The sequence below is a fragment of the Rhineura floridana genome, chromosome 2, assembly GCF_030035675.1.
Source record: "Rhineura floridana isolate rRhiFlo1 chromosome 2, rRhiFlo1.hap2, whole genome shotgun sequence".
Lineage (NCBI taxonomy): Eukaryota > Metazoa > Chordata > Lepidosauria > Squamata > Rhineuridae > Rhineura > Rhineura floridana.
Window position 1 is genome coordinate 231,217,501 of NC_084481.1, and position 18,588 is coordinate 231,236,088.

An 18,588-nucleotide genomic window follows, 5' to 3' on the forward strand; every position below is an offset into this window, starting at 1 on the left:
AGGTCAGAGGTAACTGAAATGCAAATAGAAAAAGAAAAACAACATAGTGATGATTTCCTAAATGCAATACCATACCACTCGCAACAAGATTCCTATGTGTAAGACAGAAAACAATCAGTCAGGGTTCCTAACCAAAACTAAAAGAATTCTGGCAGCCAGTCAGCCAATGTCACAGAAATCCCCATGTAGCACAACCTGACCCGGGGGCTGCAGTTCGTGCAGAATGCTGTGGCATGACTGTTGACATGAGTGAGACTCTGTCAGCGCATAATACCTCTGCTCTGAAATCTTCTGCACTGGTTGCTGATTTGCTACCAGGCCAAGTTCAAGGTGTGCTTTCCATGTTACAGGTGCCACGTAGTACTTGTTCTGGTCTTCTAAGAAATCAATCCTTTAGTGTGGCAGTACCAACACTTTGAAACTCCCTGCCTATTTATATTAGGCAGGTGCTTCATTGTACTCATTTTGGCACCTGCTAAAAACATTTTTGTTTAGGCAAGCCTTCTCAGGCATGTAGAAGCTATTATGTTTTTAATATCTGTTTTTAACTCTTTGTTGGTTTTATTATTTTGAATGTTTTTAAATACCTGTCTTTAACTGTTTTTGCCAATAATTTTATTGTTTTAATTCTTTCTATAAACCACTTTGAGGTTTTTGAAGATCATCTGCCTCTGGTCTCCTCTGCTTGCCTGGAATGAAAGAAGTTAGATTGACAGGCATGCGGGAGACAGCCTTTTCAACTGTGGCTCCCAGACTTTGGAATTCCCTGCCCCAAGAAGCCCGCTTTGCTCCCTCCCTGATGGTTTTCCGGAAACTTGTAAAAACTATTTTGTTCTGGAGAGCCTTTGGTTGGGACCAGGGCCGGTGCCAGACATGTTGGGGCCCTTGGGTACAAGCCTGCCCCAGGCCCCAGCTTGTTCTGTGGTTGCGCATGCATGCATGTCCTTAACAAAGATGGCGGCTGAGGTTTCCCTAAGGAGCTGAAGCCTGTGCTGCCATCTTGGTTCATGGCAGTGATGCGTGTGCGCCAAGATAAGAAAAGTGATCGACAATCTCCAGCGTCACACCATTACGCTGGATTGATGGTGCTACACAGGGATTGGTTCACACTTGCTGATGAAGCACTTTGGTTTTTTTGATGTTAAGTGAGAGGCCAAGCTTTTAATATGCTTCTGCAAAGACATTTAGGATAGTTTGAAGATCTTCCTCTGAATGTGCGGAGACTACATTATCATCGGCATATTGAAGTTCTATGACAGAAGTTGTAATTACCTTACTTTTTGCTTTCAGCCTACTGAGATTTAAAAGCTTTCCATCTGTTCGGTATGTGATTTCCACGCCAGTGGGAAGTTTGCCCTCAACAAGGTGTAGAATCATGGCGATGAAAGTAGCAAATAAGGTTGGAGCAATGACACATCACTGTTTAACGCCTGATCCCACTTTGAATGGATCTCTTTGAGAGCCATTATTATCCAAAATTGTTGCTGTCATGTTGTCATGGAGGAGTCGCAAAATATTCACAAATTTATCAGGGCATCCAATTTTCAGAAGGATGGTCCAGAGAGCAGTTCGATTTACAGTATCAAAGGCCTTAGTCAGATTAATAAATGCCATATACAGAGGTCGGTTTTGCTCCCTGCATTTTTCTTGAAGCTGTCGTGCAGTGAAGATCATGTCCACTGTCCCCCTGGAAGGGCGGAAACCATTTTGGGATTCAGGGAGGATGTCTTCTGAGAGAGGTAGGAGGCGATTTGCAAGGATCTTTGCAAGGATTTTACCTGCGGTAGCTAGAAGAGAGATGCCTCAGTAGTTCCCACAATCTGTTCTATCACCCTTCTTGAAAAGAGTGATAATTATGGCATCCCTAAAGTCTTCCGGGATCTCCTCCCTCATCCAGATTTTTTCAACGAGCTTATGAAGTTGTTGTGTAAGTTCAGGCCCACCTTCTTTAAAGACTTCAGCAGGAATCCCATCAGGTCCACTAGCTTTGTTGTTCTTCATTTGATTAATGGCTTTACTGACTTCATCCAAATTAGGGGATACTGCAAGCTCATCTCTAATTTGTTGTTGCGGGATTTGCAAGAAGACCTCGTCAGATACAATAGAGTTATGATTAAGGAGGCCGTGGTAATGCTCTTTCCAGCACAGTGAAATAGATTCTTTGTCCTTTAGAAGTTTGGTACCATCTATTGAACATAAGGGGTTTGTACCATAATTTGTTGGTCCGTAGATGGCCTTTGTGGCATTAAGAAAGCCCTGTGCATCATGAGCATCTGCAAAATGCTGGATTTCTTGAGCTTTCTTTATCCACCAGGCGTTCTTAAGTTCTCTAGTTCTTCTTTGGATCTCAGCCTTTGCACTGGTATAGATTTTTTCTTAGCAGCACAGTTAATGTCTTTTTGCCATATCTGGAACGCAATGATCCCCCAGCATCAACTTTGCTGGACCGGCCATGTTGTTCAAATGCCTGATCACCGTCTTCCAAAGCAGCTACTTTACTCCCAACTTAAGGATGGAAAACGGAACATTGGTGGACAGCAAAAGAGGTTTAAAGATGTTCTCAAAGCTAATCTAAAAAAATGTAACATAAGCATCGAAAACTGGGAAGCCTTGGCCCATGAGCGTCCCAATTGGAGGTCGGCCCTTATCAAAGGTGCTATGGACTTTGAAGAAGCATGAGTACAGGACAAAAGGGACAAATGAGCCAAGCGGCATGTCAAACAAATCCTCATCGCGACCATCTTCCATATGGAAACCTATGTCCTCACTGTGGGAGGCTGTGTGGATCCAGAAATGAGTGATCGCCAATGAAAAAGGAACACTGACAGGTAGTGGCTTTAAAAAAGCCCTGTGCATCATGAGCATCTGCAAAATGCCCAATGAATTAAGTGGGTCTTACTCCCAGGCAAGTGGGTTTAGGATTGCAGCTTTAATGTGTTTATGGTAACAATAGAGATTTTCTAGGATTTCTACCCACATATGTTGAGTGTAAGAACACAAGATGAGTCTGGCTGCTGGATCAGTCCAATGGCCCATCTGATCCTGTTCTCACAGAGAACAACCAGATGCTTCGATGGGAAGCCCGCAAGCAGGATCTGAGCACAATAGCACTCTCCTCTCCTCTGGTTTCCAACGACTGATATTCGGAGGCATACTGTCTCCCACAGTGAAGGGAGGACATCATGGTTAGTAGCCACTGACAGCCTTATCCTCCATGGATTTATCTAATCTTCTTTTAAAGCCACCCACATTAGTGGCCATCTCTACTCTTGCAAGACCAAATTCCATGGTTTAACTATGTGCTGTGTGAAGAAAATCCTTTCTCTTGTCCTGAATCCTCCAACATTCAGCTTCAACAGATGCTACCAAGTTCTAGCGTTAGGAGAGAGGGAGAAAAATGTTTCTCTATCCACTTTCTTCACACCATGTGTCATTTCATACACCTCAACCATAAGAGTAAGGCTCTTACTCGCCTTTTCTCTAAGCTAAAAAGGGCGCATATGTGCATATAGTTTCATCTTTGAAAGTTTGCAGTGCAATCAGGAAATGGCTTAATCCAATTTTGTCCCCAATGACAGACCACCAGTGGGTGAGCTGGTGGGCTGAGCTCCTTTGGGCCATTTGTGGTCTGTTGCTAACAACTCCCCCCCCCCACATACCCTGAAAAGAGAGTGACATGAAAGAAGCGCCAGCAGCTCAGGTTGTTGGCTTGATCGGAATAATAATACATTGGCAGAAGATCAAACAAGGGGAATAAATCTTCTGCTTCGGCTCCTGAAATGGCCTCTTGGGCATTAAACAGTTCATTAGTTTTTGGGTGGGTGCGTGGGAGGGAAGGGAGGCAAATGAAGGGAGCAAACATGTACATTGGGGTGGAGGCAGGGGAGAGTAGTTCTTTTAATTGAAATTTAAACCATGACAAATTGATGCAACAAGCTGCAGCTGGGTGAAAAATCAATCGGGCTCCACAGGCAATGTCAGCAGCAGTGTAGATCTGTTGCAAAGGAACTGGGTTCCTAAGCATTGACAAATTCATTTATTAAGGAGGACTTGCAGCTCACCCATCTCGCTAGTAAAAACGGGTGTAGTCATCCAGGATCTCAGAGGGGTCTTAGATCCCTTTACTTTTTTTTCGGAGCAGAGTCCCAGCTGGGTCCCTATGTCTCATCCTACAAGCCAATCAGCATGCAAGGGGACATGACAGACAAATTTTGTTGTGTTGTATCCAGTGCAGCCATAGGGGTGCAGTTGTCCGGGGTCTTTTGGGGGTTAGAACGCTTACTTTTTTTGCAAGCTGGGTCCCAATGTTTCCAGTATCCTACAAGCCAATCAGCATGAAAGGGGAATGTGTTGGCCACTGAGAAGAGTCTTCTATCATGCTTTCTTGTCCTTTCCTGCTGATTGGAGGCAATCAGAGTGAAAGGAGGTGAGTCAGCCACTGAGAAGACTCTTCTCAGCAGCTAAAACTCCTCTTTCATACCTATTGACTCCTAGGGATATCTGTTGTTGTGGGAGAAGGTTTAAAAAGGATCTCATTCTTAACCCAGCAGCAAAAAAGGGGGGCATGGCTATGATTAACATAAAGGGACCCTGCACTTCTGAATTTGCCACTACACTACCGAGTAAAATATAATGTTGTTTTTGGAGTCCATGGGTTGTATCTGTCGATGCTGTCCTGTTAGTGCAAGGACATCCACCTGCTCAGTAGGACTTTCTCTCTACGCCTGCCCCCTGCCCTCCACAAATCTGTTCTGGAGGGTTGTGGGAACCCCCCGAACAGGTTTGCTGGGTGTGTGTGTGTGCAGGGAGAGATAGAGGAAGTCCCACAGTGCAGGCAGAGGCCCTTGTGCTAATAGAAAGACCTTGTTGGATACAACCTCGTGTTACTCTTTCTCAGAGTGATGGGGAACTCGCGGCATTCAGTAACTCATTTGGAGAAAAGGCCATAGCTGTTGGTTGCAGGAGGGATACCAGAGGGAACTGCAAGCAGTTGGACACAAGACACGCACATCACCGGCTGCTTCCATCCTTTTAGGGCTTTTCTGTATTCAGCTGGAAGCAGAATAAAAAAGTAGTTCTGTGTGTTCCTGTTATCATCATCATCATCATCATCATCATCATCACCATCATCATCATCATCATCATCATCATCATCATCATTTATTACCTGCCCAAAGGTCCCAGAGCGGGTTACAACAATTTTAAAATCTAACATTAAAAACAACCTAAAATCTCTGAATAGCTTGGGTCCTAAAAATACATGTCTTGGATGTTAACAGCACAACTTGGAAAAGTTACTTTTTTGAACTACAACTCCCATCAGCCCAATCCAGTGGCCATGCTCCCTGGGGCTGATGAGAGTTGTAGTTTTAAAAAGTAACTTTTCCAAGCTCTGGTTAACGGCCAGCGTAAATACCTTTATGCAGAAATGCCCTTCCCCATAGCCAAGATACTGTTACAAAGTTTGCAAAGGTTTTACAAAGTTTACTTGCAAGTTAGTCCTGTTCACCAAAGGTCCCCTGTAATGTTAATGAGTTGCTTCCTTCCAGCAGCTTCTGACCCTGCTATGTTTCCTGTTCAGAGCTGTTGAAAGAATTACTGATGAACTGACCTCTTAATCAGTTAGCTTCTGTTCCTTGAGGTGGTAAGAAGCTTTAATTTCTGGTTTCCTCTCACTATTACTAATTTTTTTATTTTACGGTGCTACTTTACTATAAAATGCATTTAGGAAAGGAAAGCAGAGTTGTATTAAATGAAGCCCTACTCAGAGAATGAGTAGGTGGGTGCTATCACTGAAAAGGCCCACTTCCATGTTGCCACCAAGGCTGCAGCCACACCATACATTTAAAGAACTATTATTTCACTTTAACAGTCATGGCTTCCCTGAAAGAATCTGTATCTGTATTGGGATTTGAAATTGTTCTTATATATAAAGTTGTTTTATATATTTTTATATATGAAGTTGTTTTTATTTTTGAAATTGTTTTACATAGAAGACCCAAGGCGGAATGGTCAAAGCTGAGACACCAGACTAAGATGCATCCAAACTCAGAGGAAGGCAATGGTAAATCACCTCTGAATAACTCTTGCCACGAAAACCCTATAAACAGAGTATCCAAAATGCAACACGAAATAGTGCTGGAAGATGAGACCCCCAGGTCAGAAGGCACTCAATGAGCTACTGGGGAAGAACAAAGGACAAGTACCAGTAGTGCTGTGACTAATGATGCAGTTGGGTCAAAGCTGAAAGGAAGCCCAGAGGCTGATGCGCACAGATGCGAAAGGAGAGTCCGGAGTTGTAGGATGCACACAATAGGACAGATGCTATTGGAGGTCACTGATTCATAGGGTCGCCATAAGTCGTAATTGACTTGAAGGCACATAGCAAACAAAGTTGACAACGAGGACCTTGAACTTGTCAAGGATTATCAATACCTTGGCACAGTCATGAACCAAAATAGAGACAATAGTCAAGAAAACAGAAGAAAGCTAGGACTGGGGAGGTCATCTATGAGAGAACTAGAAAAGGTCCTCACATGCAAAGATGTATCACTGAACACTAAAGTCAGGATCATTCAGACCATGGTATTCCCGATCTCTATGTATGGATGTGAAAGTTGGAGAGTGAAAAAAGTGGATAAGAGAAAAATCAACTAATTTGAAATGCGGTGTTGGAGGAGAGCTTTTCGCATACCATGGACTTTGAAAAAGAGAAATAATTGGGTGTTAGAACAAATTAAACCAGAGCTATCACTAGAAGCTAAAATGATGAAACTGAGGTTATAATATTTTGGACACATCATAAGAACACATGATTCACTAGAAAAGACAGTAATGCTGGGAAAAACAGAAGGGAGTAGAAACAGAGGAAGGCCAAACAAGAGATGGATTGATTCCATAAAGGAAGCCACAGACTGGAACTTACAAGATCTGAGCAAGGTGATTCACGACAGATGCTAGGGTCGCCAGAAATCATAATAGACTTGAAGGCATATAACAACAACAATATTGTTCGGTCACTTTGAAATGTTTCATAGGAAGCGATTCATAAGTGGATTACATAATGCGGCATTCAACTAAAAAGTTGTACAGATGCAAGGGCTGAAGGAACAATCTGCTTAGCAATATGTTGAATAGCGCCCATAAATAATATTTAACTATATGTTTGGTGTGATCCATATGTGCTCACACCTGTTAGGTTTCCCCGCTGGCAGACACACAATATTTCTACCCAACTCTCTCCTTACCTACCCATTTAAAGAAAAATTTGAATATAGTTGTTTAAAGGTTAAAAAACCCTCTGGTTTTGTGGGTAATTTTGCTCCATTGAATCAATGTTCCAAGTTCCTTATTGGATTTTTATTACAGCTAGAATTGACAGAGAAAATGTCTAGGATAGACTTAGAAATGGGGAGGAAATGCAGGTTCCTAATAAATAGGTCATCAAAGGTCTCCTGTTTCATAGGAAGGAAGCTGTCTTTGTATTACGCCAGCCATAAAAAATGATTAAACCTGGAGCGAGACAGGAAACTGATAATTTGATTTATCATCTTAATGGCTACGATTCATGAATAAATAACAGGAGGAGTTATGTTATCTTTTGTAAAAGAAAAATAAAAGAGACAGACAAGAAAAAGCCATTTCTCTAATGAGCAGCAACAAGGATGACATTCGGAGCCTTGTTTTGCCACATTTGCGCTGTTTAAAAAGATTGAGGGAATAGCTTATTTATCATTATTTCGTGCTAGATCATGTCTTGGTTTTATTTCTTTGAGTCCAAAAACTAAAAGCTATTCACTTCCCATTAGCTTCATGTCCAGGAAAGAACATGGAATTGATCAGCAGGTCATCAATAAACCTGGCCAAAGAACCGACTAAAAGCTTCCTTGAGCCTTTCCCTCCATCCTCCAGGGCACTTTTTTTTCAAAACTGAGTAACTCCCCCCCCCCGTTTTTAATTATTTAAGAGCATGCCAGCTTTACAGTAAGGACATATATGAATGGATCACACAAGGATGACTTCCTTCAACTGGAAAGTAGGGCCAGTTTATTTAAAGAGGCACACTACAGTTTTGGTGTTAGAAAGCATAAGCTCTCAAAGGTATTGATGTCTATAGTTCCTCATCTACACATACAGTATATTGAAGGTTGACATTCACGTGATTCATTTTGTGAATGTCCAAAAGTAGGTATTTCCTCAGGTTTTCAGCACATACCAACAAATGCTGACACAATCACATTTCTAGATTTCATAGAATAGTAGAGTTGGAAGGGGCCTATAAAGTAATCAAGTCCAACCCCCTGCTCAGTGCAGGAATCCAAATCAAAGCATTCCCGATAGATGGCTGTCCAGCTGCCTCCTGAATGCCTCCAGTGTAGGCAACTGTTCAGTATGCTACAGTGGAACTCTTGAGTTCTCAGATGCATGTTGACTTTCACCAAGTTACCGACATTCACCTTAGCATATATGAAACAACTGGGCCGGCACCAGACAGTGACCAGGTTGGGCCCTGGCAAAGGGCCTCGGGGCCCAGAGGCACCCCTGAAGGGCCCCTTCTTAGGGTGGGAAGGTTGTGCTCCCATTCCGTGATCTGCAGCAGCGTTGGATCCTGCAACCTGAACCTGCCATGGATTGCAGAGAGAGAACTCCCAGGCACCTTCCAATACAGACAGGTCGGGCTTCAATAAGTCCACCTGAATGCCTCACTTGCCTCTCCCGGCAGTGTGAATGCCTTTGAATACCTGCCATCACCCAAAATGGTGCTGGGGGCTTCCCTAAGGGGCTGATGTCCCTGCTGCCATATTGATTGATGGCAGGCATGCATGCAAGTCATTCACACAACACAAGAGGTAGGTGGAGCACGCAGGTGGGCTTATTAGCCCCGTGCCATCTGTATTGCTGGCAGGTGTTGGGCTATGGCACCGCGGGCCCAGGACAGGCAGGTGCCCAACGGCCCAGTTATGTCTGGTGCCGGCCTTGTGATAATAAATATAGTAAATGAGATTACTTTGGACCAGTCATTATCTCTAAGACTACATAACCTACCTTACACAGTTGCTGCTGTGCGGGTGGTATGAGGATTTATGTGTATTTATTTACTTATGTTAGTATTTACAGGCTGCTTTCGGGGTTAATCCAAGGTGACTCACAGCATATTGAAAATATAAAACTAATGATAACAATTTTATGCAACATCTAAATTAGAATCATAGAATAGTAGAGTTGGAAGGGGCCTATAAGACCATCAAGTCCAACCCCCTGCTCATTGCAGGAATCCAAATCAAAGCATTCCTGACAGATGGCTGTCCAGCTGCCTCTTGAATGCCTCCAGTGTCGGAGAGCCCACTACCTCTCTAGGTAGTTGGTTCCATTGTCGTATGGCTCTAACAGTCAGGAAGTTTTTCCCAGAGCTTGGAAAAGTTACTTTTTTGAACTACAACTCCCATCAGCCCTAGGCAACATGGTCACTGGATTAGGCTGATGGGAGCTGTAGTTCAAAAAAGTAACTTTTCCAAGCTCTGGTTTTTCCTGATGTTCAGTCGAAATCTGGCTTCCTGCAACTTGAGCCCATTATTCCTTGTTCTGCACTCTGGGACGATCGAGAAGAGATCCCGGTCCTCCTCTCTGTGACAACCTTTCATGTACTTGAAGAGTGCTATCGTAGAATTAGTTTTCTTGGATTAGTTTTCTTTGCTTGCTTTTTCTTGGATCCGTGTGATTCAATATATTAGATGGAAGTTAGATTTTAAAGGAACTGAGGTAGAATTTATATTTGTATAAAGAATCACAATTTGTATGTTCATTTTTGTGCATGGTGTGTGTGTGTGTGTAGATAGAGAGAAAGACAGAGAGAGTTTTGACAGCAACAAACTGAACTTCACCTAAGCTTGCCCTGGATCCCTATAAGGACTCCGTTAATCACATTACCAAATTGTTCCAAGCTACGCAGGAAGTGGATTGGACTGTGAAAGACCAACCCAAATTGGGTTTATATTTTTACAGATTTGTAGGGCAGTCCAATATCTCAGAGAGGAGGTCAGGTCTCCTGCTCCCCTGGTGCATTCTCTATAGCTGCCCAATTTCCTCGCTTTTAAAAGCTTGATAGAAATATCTGTTGGCTATATGCTCTTTCTTAAATCGCAAGTTTTTTTTGTCTATATTAGTGAATAAGAACATTTCTGTGCTGCCTTTTGGATCCCTCACAGTGTCCCCTGGGCAGAGGGACTGATTGTTAACCCACTCAAAGAAAGGAATTGTAGCTCTGTGAGAGGAACAGAAGTCTCCTAATGACTCTTAGCGTTAGGGTTGCCAGGTTCAGGGCCTGAGACTGATCCTGTATCTTTAGAAGAAAAAGTCAGCCAAGTGCAGGTGTTCTTGCAACCTTGTAATGGGAAAAACTACAAGGTGGGATTCTCCCTACCCCCTGCACAACTTTTAAAGATACAGAAGACCTCTTGGAGGCCGGGCCTGGCAACCAAGAGGTCTTCTATATCTATAAAAGTTGTGCACTGAGAAGGGAGAATTCCACCTTGTGGTTTTTCTCATTACAGGGTTGCAAGAACAGCTGCACTTGGCTGGCTTTCTCTTCTCCTAAAGATACAGGATCAGTCTCAGGCCCTGAACCTGGCAACCCTATTTAGCGCCTTTAACAAACTGCATTTCTCAGGATTCTTTGTAGGAAGCCATGACTGTTTAAAGCAGTATAATACTGCTTTAAATGTATAGTACAGATGGGGCACAGTGGAATCAAATAGATTAAAGGCAAATAAGTCGTTGCCACCCTCCTTAAACTCAAAAGAGAGACACCAACCACACTTCTTCTGGAAGTTCCATGTAGAGTGGTTGTGTGTCCTACTTAGAAGGGACAGTTCTCTGTTTTAAGGGATCCTCTGGTTTAAATATAAAGAACTCTAAGAAGGGACACCTTCAGGGGTCCTGAAGTTGCAAATACCTGGAGAGCAGACACCAAACTTGCTGTCTTCCCTACTAGGGTGAGATGTACTGGTTTTTTTCCTATTTACATTACAGTAATTATTTCTAAATTTGCATCTATATATTACCATATGCAACTGTTATGCAAACCCCTTCCAATTCTACTATGAATCTAAAAGGCCCTTTCCGAGCTGAATGAACGGGCGGTAGCAAATGGCAAATGCAATTCTATGTAAACAAGTGTAAAGTTATGCATATCAGGGCCAAAAAAATCTTAATTTCACTTATATGCTGATGGGATCTGAACTGATGGTGACTGACCAGAAATGAGAACTTGGGGTTGTAGTGGATAGCTATAGGTAGATGTCGACCCAGTGTAAAGCAGCTGTGAAAAAGTTAAATGCCATGGTAGGGATCATTAGGAAAGGCACTGAAAATCTGCTAATATCATAATTACTAGCTGGGGCTCCCCAGGGGCATCACTACCGGGGTGCAGAGGGTGTGGACCGCACCCGGGTGACACCCTGAGGGGGGTGACATCCAGAGCCACCCCGCCCCGCGCCGTTGCCCCGCACCAACTCCTCCTCAGCGGCGGGCGGGCGAGACTAAAAGCAGGCGCCCGCTCGCTGGCGGTGAAGCTGAGACAGGCCTCCCACCGCCAGCCTGGAGTGCGTGGAGAGTGTGTGCGCATGTGCGTGCACGCAAGACCAGCCATCCCCATCCATGCACCTGGGAGGGCATGCACCGGAGGTCCGCAGCCCCCTGCACTCCCGCTAGTGACGCCACTGGGGTTCCCTTTAGAACTCATATAATCCTGTTTTAAACAGCTGCATTCATTTCTGGGTACAATTCAAGGTGCTCATGTTAGTGTTTACAGCCCTAAAGGACATAGGTCTGAAATATCTGAGAGACGGCCTTCTTCACTACAGGCCCTCCTCTATGTGACAACCTTTCATGTACTTGAAGAGTGCTATCCTATCTCCCCTCAGTCTTCTCTTCTCCAGGCTAAACATGCCCTGTTCTTTCAGTCTCTCCTCATAGGGCTTTGTTTCCAGTCCCCTGATCATCCTTGTTGCCCTCGTCTGAACCTGTTCATTTGTCTGCATCCTTCTTGAAGTGAGGAGATCTGAACTGGACGCAGTACTCAAGATGATGCCTAACCAGTGCTGAATACTTCACATGATTTGGAAACTATACTTCTGTTAATGCAGCCTAAAATAGCATTTGCCTTTTTTGCAGCCACATCATGCTGTTGGCTCATATTCAGCTTTTGGAGCTCTTCACAATCACTTTTTGTTTTAACAACCCTGAATAATTTCATATCATCATCAAACCTGGCCATCTCACTGTTCACCTCTAATTCTAGACTGTTTATGAACAAGGTAAAAACACAGGTCTCAATACTGATCCTTGGGGGACTCCGTTTTCTACAGCCCTCAATTTATTCCTTCTCTCTTCTTCCTGCTACTTAACCTATTCCTGATCCACAAGAGGACCTCTCCTCTTATTCCATGACTGCAAAGCTTACTCAGGAGTCTTGGGTGAGGGACCTTGTTGAAAGCTTTTTGAAAGTCTAAGTACTACTGGTGATCACTCGTGACCGATGAAGATTGTTTTCCAAAATAAGGTTGGTTGGAAGACACCTGTGCGTGAATTTGTTTTATGTGGTGAGATCGGCGCACAACGATCCACCACACAGTCTTGACAGAAAAGGGGTTTGATCCAATGGCATGGATACAAGACGATTGGAAGTCTTATCTGCTGCAGCCTTCATCCGCCTTCACAGCCGTTATAACATACACACTGTTATCCTCTGCCTGTTCTGCCATTGACATTATTGTAAGTACACTATGTCTACCAGATCACCTCTATCTATATGCTTGTTGACACTCTCAAAGAACTCTTAATAGGTGAGACTTGCTCTACTAAATACTTGGTTACTTTGTCTTTAACAATATTTTCCACCGGTTTTCCCAGGACAGACATTAAACTGCAGAACCGAGGTATTAAGTACTAACAAGCACCTATTTTGAAAGAGAATCTCACTAACTCATCCCATTTGTGGTTTGGCATTTGGGTGGCTTCTCTGGTCATTGGGGAATCTTCAAACAGGCATTTTAATGTATTTTATGCTTTTTAATCTTATTTATTTTATTTCTAGTTTTCTTTTACTTTGTTTATATAATGTTTTATATTGTTTGCGCAATACACACTTGCTGTATTTTAAATATTGTGGTTTTATCATGTTGTACACCGCCCTGGGAGCTGCTAGCTATAGGGCGGTTTAGAAATGCAACTAAATAAATAAATAAATAAATCTCCCTACTGGAGATGGGGGAGAAATTCAATTCAGTTCAAATATAAAGCTGAATAAAATCCACACTTTCCAAAATAACATGAGAAGTAAAATTATTAGAAATTATTAGAAATTCGCTTATATCCACATTTTTTGATGCAGTTCTCCAACCAACCATTGTTTTTTCAAAAATACATGTATTAGGGAAGAGCACAAATAAAAATGATTATTTATTTGAAATATCATACAAAAGTGCATGCTGTTACTTTATCCAGTTACAAAGGAGTTAATCTTTCCAACCAACTGGCGTCACACGCTAGACAGCCCTTTGCTTGGGACATTTGCTCTTTGCTTGGGACATTGAAAATTGAAGGAGTTTTGTTCCTTTGGCTTTAAGAATGACAATTAAGAAGATCATGGATGTACAAGAAGGGACTTTATCTTTAGACATGTTTCAGAAAATAATGAATGGGATTAACTCAATAAAACAAGAACTGAGAAATAATAGACAAGCGTGGAGAATTGAATTTCACGAAATGAGACAGGAGCTGAAAGAAATTCAGGATTCTATGAGAAAGGAGAATAAAGATAGATCTGGAAAACCAAAAAAGGATGAAAGAGAAATTAAAGGCAAGGTTCAAATTATCGAGATTGGATTAAATATGGACATGAAAAAAGATTTGGATTTCCTGGCTGTGATGGATCCTGGAGACAAATATTACAGTTTGGAACTCAGTGCTGTCCCTGAAGGAATTGAAGAGATTGGAGATAAAGATATTATCGGTTCAAAAAAATTCCTGGACTGGAAGGGTTTGATGGAACTTGAAATGGAGAAAGTTAACAGAATTAATCCCTGTTTTGTGTCAATGGAAAAATCTTCAAGAGATGTACTAGTGTATCATGTGGAAAAGAGGAACAGAGATGCGGCTTTGCAACAATACTTCAGTGATACGTTCGGAATTGATGGCAAGAAAATATCTGTGATGGAGGAAATTCCTATCAGACTTTTATTATGACTATGACAGCAAGATTTTTGGGTGCGTAAAGATGGAAGATGGACCCAATAAGGATAATGACAGAAGAGCGATTTGAAATTACTGGACTTAGTAGACTTGATGAGTTGGATTATTTGACATGTTTATTTAGAAAAAAAAAATTGATTGACATATCTCAAGGATTGGAAACTTCTCTTTGACTTTTTGTGGAAGATTAAAATGATATGATGTTAATGAGATTTGAAACCAACTAAGATAACCGCTGGAGGAAGGTGATTTTATAATCTATTAAGAGATAGGTTTGTTATATATTATAGATTTATAGCTGAACTATGACAAATCAGAAGTCAATATTTTTATATATTTTTTTCTTTTTTTATTGTATTGATTTGTATTTTTTTCTTTTTGTATTGTTTTGGTTTTGAAAATTTGAATAAAAATTAATTGGAAAAAAAAGTGCATGCTGTTAGAAATTGTTTGCAAAAATGTGCATACGAAAATGTGTTTATTAGAAATTAGCACTAAAATGCTTACAAATCTTCATGAGGATTTTTTAAAAAAAAAAAAAATGAAAATTGCTGCATAAATGTGGAAAACTGAATTTAAGACTGGTAAAATGAGAAATTGAGGCAACCGAAACTGACAGCCCTTCCAACTCTACTCTCCACGTAGAAGGGCCTTTCATGTTGCATAATGTGATTGAACAGAGCTGTGGTCATAGCCAGGGTGGAAGGAGTGGACAGTCACTATTTTTACCAACACAGCTGCGAATCGGAGGAGCTGTTTTGTCTGCTGAGATGGTAAAGCGTGACTGAGAAATGGCTGGTGTCAGTTGCTGTTGTGGAAACAGATACCAGTTAGGAATGTTAACATTAAAAAAAAACATAAATAGTGGAGCAAGTTGAAAGATTATCCCTCGACCTTCTGCTTCTAGCTAAACAATCTTGGTTTTCTCTTGTTGAAAACAACAGTGGCTTCCACGCTAACCATTTTCTCCGCCTAGTGCCATTTTCCATTTATAGTGTTGTGAGTTTGGGGGGCTGAGATGGATAATTCCTGTGAGTCCCGTTCCAGCCTCTGATTTGGAGACTTGCGCCTGGGGGTGAGAAACGCTCTGCTGGTCAGATGAGTTTCTTTTGTTAGTCTAACAGAGTGGCCAGGAAGGTTAATGGGTCTATCAGGAGCCCAGCAACTGGTGTATAGGCCAGGGAGATCCTTTTGTCATTGAAACTCTGCAGGAGAGCCTCCCCCTTCCTGGAGCCTAGGAGAAAATGGAAATGGACTGCCTTCAAGTCGATCCCGACTCATGGTGACCCTATGAATAGGGATTTCATGGTAAACTGTATTCAGAGGGAGTTTACCATTGCCTCCCTCTGAGGCTAGGGCCTGCTCAGCTTGCCACAGCTGCACAAGCCAGCCCCTTCCTTGTCCACAACTGCCAGTTGGGGGGCAACTGGGCTCCTTGGGACTGTGCAAGTTGCCCATGGCTGCACAGGTGGCAGGGCATGTAACCCAAGCCACTCCCTGTGGGGTGATCTTTAGCTGGCCCTTGGCACCCAGGAGACACGAGCAGGGATTTGAACTCACAGTCTATAAACTCCCAGCCAGGCTCTCCTCCCTACTGTGCTATACCAGCTGTATGGGGGCCTAGGAGACAGGGCTGTGGAGTCGGTACTCCAAACCTTCGACTCCAACTCCTCTATTTTTCTACTGTCCGACTCCGACTCCACCCAAAATTGCTTCCAACTTCACAGCCCTGGAAAGGGCTGTAAATGTCTTTTTAAATTGGAAGCTCTCATAGGAGCATTATTGCTGCCTGAATATGCGCTGATCTTGGCATCACAGCATTTGTCTTCATCTGGGTCCTGTGTCATACACTGACACACAAAATGTTTTCCATCTTGAGTTATGGTGAAATGCTCAACTACAGCTGACTTCATGAGAAGCTTCTTTGACATTTTGAATTTATATTTTAAAAAATGTGTCAATCAAAATTTATTTTGAAGCCGGAGTTGGTACATTTCTACCGACTCCGACTCCACCCAAAATTGCTTCCGACTCCACAGCCCTGCTAGGAGAGGCTTGTTTTTAGTTGTGTCTGAGAAAGGCTGGGAACTGGAGGCAGGCGGAGAGACTAGCTCTCTGCACCATGGCTTTAGGATGCCTCCTGTAACTGTGATGGAAAAGCTGGATATTGGACTGCTGATGCCTTGAATCCCTCCATCCTAAGTTCAGGTTGGAATGTGTGTAAATAAATAAACCGTATTTCATAAAGACACCACAGTCTCCGCTGACCTTCTTCCCAAGGAAACCAAACCCAGGGCGAGTGCAGGGACCCCTGGAAATCTCGTAGCTCGGAGATTGGGGTGGCGCGCAACAATACATTAGTATGGAGAATTCAGATGATAATGCTGCTGCAGCACGGCGTGCCGGTGTTTTCTGTGTTGTCCTCCCAACTTTTTCAAGGGCTTCAAGTTCCTTCTTCAGATAATAGGTGTGCCACTTAAAGCTTCTCTTTAATGGAGTAGATCTGCTTTCACAAATGTCAGTCATTGTTATGACCTCATTCATTGGCTAAAAACACTGAAAGGCAGGGGCAGGATAGTTTCTCATAAAGCTAACGTGCCTGCACATTTCCCCTCGTTTATCAGGTTGTACATGGGCTAGAGACTTTTTTTAAAAAATGAAAATGGGGAATCTGAGGATTATGGCTCTTCAAGGGAAGGGGAGGAACTACCCCCTTGCCCCCACCACAGATTCCCACAGTGTACAGCTGAGCAGAGAGGGGATCCATGGGGGAAGCTGCAAGTTTACAGTAGAGGATGGCAGGCTGTCAGCTGCGCCCCCCGCCAAATGGTTCCCTCAGCCCTGGAAAATGCTTCCCCAAGCTTGCTCATGCGTCAGGGTGCACACAGCAGCAAATAGGGCTGTGGAGTCGGTACATCAAACCTTTGACTCCAACTCCTCTATTTTTCTACTGTCCGACTCCGACTCCTCCATAAATGGCAAATGTATATTAATTTATTAATATTAATATTAAAATATTGATTTTATTTTGAAGCTGGAGTCAGAGTCGGTACATTTCTACCGACTCTGACTCCGACTCCACCCAAAATGGCTTCCGACTCCGACTCCACGACTCCTACTCCACAGCCCTGGCAGCAAAGCAAGGACCCCAGGAATAACACATGCCTGGAGGTACGCACTTGGAAGGCAAGATGCAGGGGGTCTTTGGTTCTCTCTGGTCACAGAGAAAGAGAAAGGACGAACAAATGAAAGTAAGAAAGGAGGGTGGGAATAACCCCTTTCCTCAGGCTCAAACAAAAGGTTTGGTGTACACCCCTTCCTCACCACATGGCAACAAGTGATGGATGAATGTAAATGCAGTTGTCAAGCCCCAGAAATGGAAACATGCACATCATGCACTATTCATATCCCTTGCAGATTGTATCTTTGCATATGTGCACAGTGATTTTCCTCCAACATTCACATTTTTGAGTACTTTCATAAACAAAATTACCGCTGACCAATTACAGAACCAGTTTAAAATATGAAAAAAATATTATTCTGAAAGCTCACTAAATGCTCCCAGACACATGCTGTCACTTGCCCTTACCCCCACAACTCTCCCATTCCAGCCTCACAGTGATCACCATCTGCCCCCGCTGTGGACACACTGCAAACATCTTTTCCACAGCATGTGAAGTAGCCTTTATATTGCCTTTAGGAGAGGCAGTCAAACACATTTCCAGACACAGTGGTCCTCCTTTCGCACTACAAGGGAACATGGGGTTACTCCCTCCCTGTCTCAGAGAGAGGTAAGGGTGAAGCAAATGTAGACAGGAAGCAACTAAGAGATGAAAGAGGAGCATCAGATGAAATAAAAGCACAAGGAAGCTGCCACGGGAGGAGGCCCAGGCATGGGTCACCTTGAGAACTTTCAAAACTGAAAATTGGGATTCCCTCTTTTTTAAAAAAACAGACAAGTCAGTAAATAAATTTAAAAAAATTATTCTGAGGGAAAAATAATCATGGAGGATGAGGAAAAAAGAAAGTGATACATCACCACCTGGGGGTTAAGAGCTGGATTAAATATAACATAACATTCCATTGATATTATTAAAACTGAAATGTAGGTAGCTTTATGAATGAAACAGTCACTGAAATCGAAGAAAATGATTGACAGGGAAGCAATGCTAAAAAGCGTGCATTAAGAATAGATAATTCACCAAGACCCATTCATAAATTTCTAAGTGACTGCCACATGCAGCATGTAGGACCCAATGCCCTTCCAACTATCTAGGGAAATCTCTGGAGTTCGAAAGCAATTTTAAAATAACAAGTAAGGAAAAAGCCTAATAATCT

General features: G+C 42.7%; 1 protein-coding gene across 1 annotated transcript in view; it reads left to right on the top strand.

Annotated features, from left to right (window-relative positions):
- The window catches only part of GMFB (glia maturation factor beta), a 510,168-nt gene that overhangs the window by 75,935 nt on the left and 415,645 nt on the right, over positions 1-18,588 (top strand). The gene's annotated exons all lie outside the window — the stretch shown is intronic.